At 43.6% G+C, this 10,362-nt stretch overlaps 1 pseudogene; it reads right to left on the reverse strand.

Annotated features, from left to right (window-relative positions):
- Positions 1–1,370: 1,370 nt before the first annotated feature.
- Positions 1,371–4,850, reverse strand: LOC109780917 (wall-associated receptor kinase 2-like; annotated as a pseudogene).
- Between the last annotated feature and the right edge of the window lie 5,512 nt (positions 4,851–10,362).

Raw genomic sequence — 10,362 nt, forward strand, 5'->3', positions numbered from 1 at the left:
TGTAGAGGTCGACGGTGAAGTGCGTGAGTGGCGGTGGCGGTGCTTCCCGTCAGCACTGCACTAACTCTAGATCGGTAGGGGATATAGGTGGGGTGTACAGCGTCGCGAAGAATCTCGTGATGCGAGCCCCAGCCCCCATCTCTTTATATAGTGCAGGTGACAGGGGCCCGTCAACCATAGTGGGTTGAGCGCCCCCGATCAGGGCGCAGATCTAAGGGCCCGATGGGCCGTTGGGCCCACACGGTGGAGATCATCCTAACAAGTATATCATATGGCAGCCATTCATACCATATAGGAGTATATATTTCATCGATCCAACAACCATACTATACGGAACCTCTGCTGATCTAGAGCTTCAAATTTGGCTGGTTTCCAGAAAAGTCACACCAACCGGATGCACTATTTCTCGGTAATAATAGCATCTAAACTGCATCTCTTGAAAATGCAACATAATTTAGATCCATAGCTCGCCGTCACATGCCTGTTCAATCAGGTAATAATATTATCTAGTACTCCCTCCGTCTCACAATGTAAGACGCTTTTTGACATTACACTAATGTCAAAAAACGTCTTACTTTATGGGCCGGAGGGAGTAGCATCGGATAAGGTTGGTCTCTGATATTGTCTTGACCAGAGATGATGCCATATTGTGGTTCATTAAGCTTACTTGAGTTGAACATGTGAAGACTGACCGTAAAGAAGTTAATATCGGAACGACCAACCAGCCTGTTTGTCGTCATGTGTCGGCCAGGAACCAGGTAATTAAGGTATGATAGAACAAAATCATGGCCGTGATCTCTGTCATTGGTGTAGTTGCCCACATCTTGTTGTCGCTCCAAGCTCTTAAGCCAGGCTAAGACGTACCGGACCTGATTGTACTAGCAAGCATGTTCAGCTTTTCTCTTCTTGGTCACACCTTAATAGCCTCACACCTTAATAACTCCTCGATAGTTGCCGTACCAACCTCGACATAAGAAGTCGACAGTAGGAGCCAAAGAATAATTATTCCGAGTGTGGTGTGGTCTCCTCTGAATGACATCTTAGCTCCAGTGAATCGGATGAGGAGAGGGTGTTTTGTATCTATTACCTCGTGTAGACCTAAATTATCCCAAGGAGAACGGACAAGATCGAATGGAACCCACACACACGCATAATTAGATCTTCATGGAATCAGATGGGTTTTTCATTGGAAGAGTTTTGAACTAATACATACATTTGGTCACATGAACAGACAGATACTCACTAGCACAGTAGTACAAATTGTCATTGAACAGCAAATACAACAAAGGATGCACTTCTATAGTTACGTATCTTATTCGACGGAACTAACATACATGCTATTGAAACTTAAATCCGACCAGGAAACTAACCTACAGCTTACGGGACCTATGCAGTATGAGAAGGCGCTCTGCAACCTCTGTCATTGATGGTCTTTGATCCACATCAAGATGAAGACACTCCATAGCAATCTTTGCTAGCTTGTCAAGAATTTCGAAATTGCTTGTTGTTGCAATTTCTGGATCAAACAACTTCAGCGCTGTCTCCCCTCTTTGGTGACACTCTTGGAACCTGCCCACTAGGCTATTATTGTCAGAATGAGTGGCCTTCTTCCTGCTAATGAGTTCTAAGATGACAACCCCAAAACTATAGACATCACTTCTATCGGTCAATCGGCCTGTCTTTAGGTATACTGGATCCATATAAGTCATGTCACCTATGATGTTTGCAGTTTGTTCTTTATCTTTTGCAATCAACCTTGATATGCCAAAATCTGAGATCTTCGGCGTCAATTTTTCATCCAAGAGAATGTTTGCTGGTTTAACATCACCATGCAAGATTGTGGCATATAAGCTAGACCATGTGCTGATTCTTGAAGAATACTCAGACGTACATCCAAGTTGAGAAGCTTGCTTTTATCCTTGTGAAGAATGTCTTCCAAGCTTCCATTGGAGATGAATTCGTACACTAGCATGGGGGTATCCACTTCAAGGCAACAACCTCTAAGCCTTACAATGTTCCTATGCATTACTTGAGACTGGATAATGACTTCATTTGGGAATTGCTTGTTCTCGTGCACATTATCACCAATTGGTTTCTTTATTGCAACTAGAGCTCCATCAATATCACCCTTGTAAACTTCACCAAAGGAACCTTTACCAATTAAATTGTGACTCTTTAAAATTGCTTTGAGCTCGCCCCTTTTGAAAATCTTAATATTTGCAGCATCCTTTAATGTAAGACCACCATTCTTTCTGTAAAAGTCCCTGGCCTCCCGCCTCTCTTTGCGAAGAACATAAATGAATATTATAAGTGCCAAGACGAGAATGCTACTTATTGCACCTACAATGGAAAGAATAAAACATTAACTATGTAGTTGTCCATAAAAGATATAAACTTTATTACGAAGAGGAGTTGTGTAGCATGGACTATGGACACCCTCACATTTGAGATGTCTTCACGGACTCGGATCTAACTTATCATTCTATCCCTCACACCTACCACACCATCGGTAGCCTTGGTCATTTGTCAAGGTACCCTCCCATATGTAAAGCCCCCAATAGGTAAGTACTCTCATTCACTTTCACTTCAAAAAACTTAAGGGGAAAGGGCAGTAGGGCTCTTGGACCTATTTAGACTATTCATAGTGAGTAACACATGCCGTAGTTACATGCATGCAACATATGCACACAAAAAAGATTGATAAGTAATTAAAGAGGAGAGAGACAAATGAAGTAACACAACATTTTATCATCAAATAACATTTCCCAATTAAAAAATGTTTCTATAAAGTAATAAAGGAAGGTTCCTATCTTAAACATCATTCCCAGAAACAATTTCAAAATCATCTTTAAAAAATAGTACCAAGCGCGAGAAGTTCGAAACTTCCGCTACTACCGTTTGGTGTTTCTGTGCTGTAGTTTATAATTAGTTGGAGAAGGGTTGTAGAATATATAGGTAAAATTGTGTCTATCTTAGCTTGCCACATAACTTGTTAAGGCTTAGTATGCTTTTAACGGTATAAATTTATCAAAAGATATAAAATAAATAGTGGAACATCACTCTAATGTAAAAAGATGATCCAACGGAGCTATTGTGAAAATATGCATTTATGCGTCCTTGAAAAAAAACAATCATTCCAGGCAACTGAAAGAGATCAATTTTGAGTGGTTGTATTTGCTGGTCATCATCAGGTGGTTGAACTTACATTGAATTCATGTCACTGCACCAACAGTCTCGAACTATACAAACTAGATATTCGAGAAATAAGAAGTTTTAGCATACTTTAATTAGTTTGTATAAGTATGTTTAGGCTACTGAGAGAGATCAATTTATACAATGTAATCATCGAAAGCGATGGAATTAATACATAGATGTGTGGTAGGAGTATGCTGTTAGTTAACCAGCAAAAAGAAGAGTATGATGTCAATTACCTATGGAAATCTGTGCGGCAAGTGGGAACTTTTCAGTACATCGTTTGGTTTTTGGGTCATGGCTTCGATAACCTATACGACAGTTGCAGTCGTATGATCCTTGGGTGTTGGTGCATACACCGTAGCAAGGATATTTGGCACGATGTGCACATTCATCTACATCTGTTTGTCCCGGCCGCAAATTCAAAAATAAAAATTAATTAGGGGCATTTAAATATTTGAAGTTTTAAGTTTGTCCTAAATCAAGCATCTCTATATTTTACCATATGTTTATAGGAAAATACATCAAGATGTAAATATCAAGCAACTGCATATCACATGGAAATATACTTTATAACGAATTTAAATAAACTAATATGTTTGATGTAGGAAACAAGATTGGAACATGAAGTATTTTGAAGCCGAGGAAGTACTAATTAAGCAGGGCCTCTTACTAGTGCATCCGTTGGGCAAGTAAGCATCGCCCTCGTAGCCATTGGAGCACTTGCAGTTGTAGCCAGGCCACTCGCTGTGAGCGCTGACGCAGGCGTACTGCTCGGTCTTGGCCACTTGCTTGCACGACAGTATACTGTCGCCGTTGCCGCGAATGGCCCAGTCCAGCCACACGGGCGAGGTCCGTTTTGTGTCCATCTTGAGGTGGGACCGTCGGAAGGTTTAGTTGTTCCTGTCGACGAGGAAGGCGTAGTCGCACGGGCTGTAGTCCATCATGGCGGAGTGGTCATACTCCCGGAAGTTGAAGAAGTTGTGGGTGAGCCCCGGCGGGATGTTGACATGGCAGCACCCGACGCCGTGGCAGAGGCCGTCCTGTGCACTGGCCGAGTTGTTGCAGTAGGACATGCAGCCGGTGTAGTACGTGTGAGTGGCGGTGCCACCCTCGGTCCTCTTGCTTGCGGTGAAGCCGAGGGTGTTGCAGCCGACGACGACGAGCATGTTGTGCGTGTTGGAGATGCGGTAGACGCCGTCCTTGTTCATCGTCGTCTCTCCATAGTCCCAGTTGCTGTAGGTGTCACCCGGGTCGGAGGCGTTATAGCACTGCCACCCCATGGGCAGCCTTCTAAAAGGATGCGTCATCCCCGGCCCATCTCCAGTGAAAAAAGTTAATAATGTACTCCCTCCGTCCCATAATATAAGATCGTTTCACGAATTATTTAGCTTGCGACAAGATCTTACATTATGAGAAGAAATGAGTAATATTCATTACAGCCTTGGAAAAACACATTGCATCCCTTAAAGTCTGCTATAGCAGGACATGGAGTATGTGAGCTCGAGCTCACATGCATCCTTTGCTACACAGTAAAATAAAAAAATTACTAAAAAATTCAAAACAATCTGAATTTTTTTGGCAACAAACATTGATAAGTGCTTCACATGCATGCCAACTTCCGTGATGAAATGATATTTGTGGAGATCTTGACAAAAAAGAAAAGAAATCATGCTAAATAAGAACTGTTTTTGGAAGCATTAATTTTTCCGAGACCTGCATGAAAGCCATTTTGTCACGAAATTTTGCACACATGTGAAAAAAACATCAATATTTGTTGGCAAAAAAATATTTTTTATAGATATTTTTTGGATTATTTTGTAGCAAAGGGTGCATGTGAGCTTGGGCTCACAAGAGCACTTTCAGCTATAGCGAAGCTATATCGAATGATTGCCCTGATTTCATTTAACGAGACAATTTCTCAGAACATTGTAGCGTGCTATTAGCCGTGCTGTAGCAAACTATTTTTCGAGTGATTAATTACAATATGCATGACAACGCGTGCTAATCAATGATCATATATGCCGACAAGCTCAACTGCTCACTGTATTATTGTGGCGCAAGTTGCGTTATCAAATGACTTGCACTCCTGTTGCTTCCTCCATTTTGCCGGCCCAACCTAATTAATCAGCTGCAACCATTCTTTAATTAGCATGTAAGGACAAGCCTGGCTTTGGTCTCATTGCAACGACGTCTCTCCCTACGTTCATCCTCTATTGAATTGTTTTTTTTACAAAAAAATGACTTGTTTACTTTCATGCATTTCAGAAAGAAAAACAGAATAAGCATTTCAACTCTAAACTTTGTCTGCAGTGTTCAGTGTGTTCTGTGTTCAGAATGTTACAAAAAGCTCATCCAAGATTACTAATGTTTGTCATAAAAGGTTCAGCAAGCTCAAGACCTGTTGGTGCCTAAAAATGTAAGACGTAATAAATATGACAAATTTTCTCAAGAAACTGTGGCAAAAAAGAGTCAATGTCTAGATCAAACTCTTCATCAACCGGTGCGACTATCATGACCTTGGTAGGTCCTTTAATCAACCATAATCCGAAACTCACAAATATCGTTGAACACACTGTCTATTTTTTCAGCTAATATATCCCATCATACATGACACAAACAGGTTTTGTCATGATAATGTGTGCACATTTAACTGCTCAATAATTGCATTTGTTGTGTACGCTGAATATGCAAGTTGCATTTTCAAACTACTTGCACTCCTCTTTGACCTCGCTTTCAATCCAAACTAATTAATGTGTTTGGAGCCACACTTTACAGGTCAAGACAAGTGCGGATTTGGCCTCATTGCGTTAATGTCTCTTCCTCCGTCCATCCTCTATTATATTATCCCTTATGATAATTTGAATTATTTATTGACACACATTAAAAAAAACACATATGGCAACTATAAGCTTTTCTGATGTGTTACCGAAAAAGGCTTCCGCCCCGATTTATATATAGAGCATCACAACCAAACTGATCCAAGGTGACGAGGAAAACTTCTTACAAAGCAGATCAAAGGAAAACAAAAAATACAGAAGAATCCACACCCTACCACAAAGCAACCTAGACTACCGACAAGGAAGTTGACTTGCCACCAGGGGAAATCGCCGGAACGCGTTCCGCCACTCACACCAAGTTGTCGCCAGAGATGACCCCTGCCCTCCCACTCCGGATCGGACAACGAGGACCTAGAGTGGCACCAATGAGTACCCGTGTAGAAGATACGGAGGCAAGAGCAACCGTCCAACACTAGAGTCGAGGAGACCTCAAGCCAGGATATGAAAATGTCCGCCGATGACGGTGCTGCGCGCCGGAGGAAAACTGAGCTCTATGAGGACGTCCTCAGGAGGAAAACGACATGCTACGTCGACGTCATCGAGACCGAGCGGATGGTCATGGGTTTTCACTCGGAGCCCTGGCACGATGAGAGGTACCACAGTGGCGCTCCCAAGAAGGACATGACACCCACAAGCATCACCAATGCTGGCGCCGGAGCACAAGGCTTTCACCCGGAATCTCTCACCTGCACCACCCGAGGAACTCCGCAGACCTGTCCACCCTACAGGAAGACATGTCGCCACCAAACGAGACCTCTAGAGCACGATCCGGGAACCGCCGCTGCCAAGGCACCACCGATACTAGGATCACCAAATGTTACACCCACCTCTACCCACACGGCCAAAGGATGCAACCATCACCGCCGCCAAGATGCCTGTTGGGAAGCCAATATGAACAACCACCGCCCGGGGCCGCCGCCCCGGCGTCCATGCTCCCTACCTTCCACACGCACCCGGGCTCCAACCCCCGCGCACCTCACTCACCGGCGGCGGGACTAGGCCCCTCCTTTATAGTCCGATGGCACACCTAGGACGAAGGGAGCCCCACGCCGGCACCACCACCACACCTGCGGCGGCGACCAGCGAACCCTAGTCGGTCGCCAAAGGCCAGATATGGCCGGGAGCAACCATCCCCATCTTCCCTCACCATGCCACGAAGAGCACTGGTGACCACCCCGGTGCTGCCCTGCCATCGGATGATGGAGGAGGAGGCAGCAACAAGCCCCTAGCCATGGCCGCGTCCTCCTAGGTAGATGCCCCCCACAGGGCAAGGAGTCCATACCGGTGCACCACCAGGCCCCACGAGCCGGTGCGGATGCCGCCAGCGCTGTCCGCCGCCGAGACGGCTTGATCTGGAGACCAGCCATCCGTAATCATGTAGGGAAGCCAAGGGAAGAAGTGAGAGACGATGGGGGAGAAGGAGAACCTCACCGCCGCATAGCGGCCGCCCAATCCGGCCACCGGCGCGACCATACGCAGCCCCGCCACCAAGCCCTGCGCCAGAACGAGGCGTGCCCGCCGAGTTGGCGCGCTCGTGCCGCAGCCGACGCCGGCCAGGCTTCGCCCCACGGCGCGCCCTGGCGGTGGCGAGGGGAAGGTGGATAAGCGAGGGCGCGGGGGTGTCGGCGCGTAGGGTCTTGCCCCATCTCCTGCGGGAGAGACTCGACGAAACGAGAGCGATACTGTTCAATGTTAAAATTGCAAAAAAAAACTCATCCAAGAACACTGTTTATCATAAAAGGTTCAACAAGCACAAGACATTCAAGTAACAAGTACCGTACTTTGAGTTTCTGCTCCTGGGTGCACATGCACCAGTATGAACAACAAAATAAAAAATAGAAAAAACTCAAAATATTCTGAAACGTATTTTAGGTAAACATTGAGGAGTGTATCACATGCATGCAAAATTTCATGATGAAACGAACATTTGTGGAGGTCTAAACAAAAAGTAGAATCAATGCACTGATTTTTTTATTTTTTAATTTAACTTTTCATACCATGTGCATCTGAAACACAATTCTGGCTAGTAGCTAGCACTCCTACACAGGTGAACAGGAACCATGTGTGCCTGTCCGCCATGAGAGTCAATATAATACATTTGGAGCAAGGAAAAAAATCGTAGTGAACATTTTGTCTTAAACAAGACAAGCTTTTTTTAAAACCCAAAAAATGGTGCGCAAATCTCAAAGTGATGTCGGACGGTGGATGCATGCATGTACGGTGCAATGTCATTTATCTGGCCGACATCCACATCACATATTAATACTCCAATTAAGCTACTATTATCTATTTTTCCATATATCACAAATAAGTGAAGTTTTGGACATTGGTATGCTATTCAACTACATCTTTGACTACTAATTTCAGTTAAATATATGTATATAGACTAGTGTTCTAGAAAGACTTCTCGGGATACATCTATATGTATGATTTTCAAATTTCCAACCTAAATAATTAAAATAATATTTATAGTCGTATGACATATATTCAAAATAACACTTATTTGTGATAATACACCATTACTACCAGCAGGAAAACATATTGGATATGTCCATAAAAGATGCAAGTTGCATTTTCAAATGACTTGCACTCTTGCTTGACCTCCGTAATTGTAACCCAAACTAATTAATTCAGTGGGAACCACACTTTTCATGTCAAGACAATTCATATCAAGGACGTGCTAGGTCCTCTCATCAATCATCATTCACAAGTCAAATATCGGTAGTATACACCATATATTTTTGCTAATATATCATGTCCAATGGCTTGTGCCAACACCTTTTCTACTGAAATAAAAATGCAATAATATAGCCATTATGACATACCGGACATAGAAATGTTCACTGTGATTATGCGTACACACGTAACTGCTCAAAGTACCGCGGATGCTCTGTACGCACCATACGCAAGTGCATTATCAGATGACTTCCACTGCTTGACCCAAATTCATTAATGCAGCTGGAGCCACACTTTCCATGTGAATACAAGTTTTACTTCGAACTCATTGTAGTGATGCCCCTGCCTAGGTCCATCCTCGATTGAATTATTGTTTATGAAAAATCAAATAGTTCATTTACATGAGTTTCAAAAGGAGAATAAAATAAAACTTTCAACTCTAAACTATCTCTAAAATGTTCAGTGTTTGGATTATTACAGAAACACTCATCTATCCAAGGGTAATGTTTATCATAAAAGGCTCAACAAGCTCAAGACACATTGTGGTTACAAAATGAAAGAAAAATAACATGGTAATATCGTATGAGCAAACTACAGCGTAAAACTTATTGGCTAGATCAGGCTCTTCATCAAGGGGTGGGACTACCAAGGACTTTCTAGGTCCTCTTACCAATCATATTATATTTACTAATTAGATGCACCATGCGAGTCTTCACGTTAATCCACATCATTAAAATTAATTACACCGTTGATCTATATAAATAATAAATCTTAACCCCACAATTGATGTTATGCTCACCGCGAAAAAAGACCCGAAATACACGTGACAAAGACCAAAGCTAAACAACCCTACATGTATTGCTTCTTATTTTGAGGATTACACGTATTGCTTCTGCCCTACAGCCGTTTAATGGATTAGCTGATGGGAGAACTCTGAATCTCCCACGACTCCTCTCTTTCAGCTCTATAGTCCCGGAAAATAATTCCCTGGAAGATCCAATCTAGCCGCCGCCGCCTCGGCACCTCTTCGTGTTTGTCGCCGCTACCTCCTTCGTGCAATCGCCGGAAGCCACACCACGTGAACCATCTCCTCCTCTCCGACTCTCTGTATGTTTTCTAGCCTTGATTGTGTAGGACAAGAGCACACACCCGTACATGCAAAGGCATGCCATACAAAGCTAGATCGTTGAAGCAGCATGATCGATTTCATAGGCAGAGCTTGCCGGAATATCCAGTACGTGGACCTGTTTGGGCTAGCTTCGCCTGATCAATCGAGTCCAGCGCTTCGTATATGTACAAGTATGGCCGGAATCAGTTGAAGAGCAAACACACGTATATGGAAAGGCTTGCCGTACAAATCTAATGGTTGAAGCAGCCAGATGGATTTTATAGGCGGAGTTTGCCGGAGTATCCAGTACGTGCACCTGCTTGGGCTAGCTTAAGCGTCGTGTATGTACGTGTCTGGCCGGAATCAGTTAATAAGGTGTTTCCGAAGCTAGCTTTGCAGGTACTTCTGTTTTCTCCTTGCAGCATCAACCTCACTATACTCCCTCGCTTTTATACACTAAGGAGGCGTCCTGTGGATGTGACTTTCACCCGGCTAAATCCAGGCTGCCAGCTAGCATGTGTTTGATGAATTGCATAGGAGAACGAC

Source organism: Aegilops tauschii, chromosome 1, assembly GCF_002575655.3.
Source record: "Aegilops tauschii subsp. strangulata cultivar AL8/78 chromosome 1, Aet v6.0, whole genome shotgun sequence".
In the NCBI taxonomy this organism is placed as follows: Eukaryota; Viridiplantae; Streptophyta; class Magnoliopsida; order Poales; family Poaceae; genus Aegilops; species Aegilops tauschii.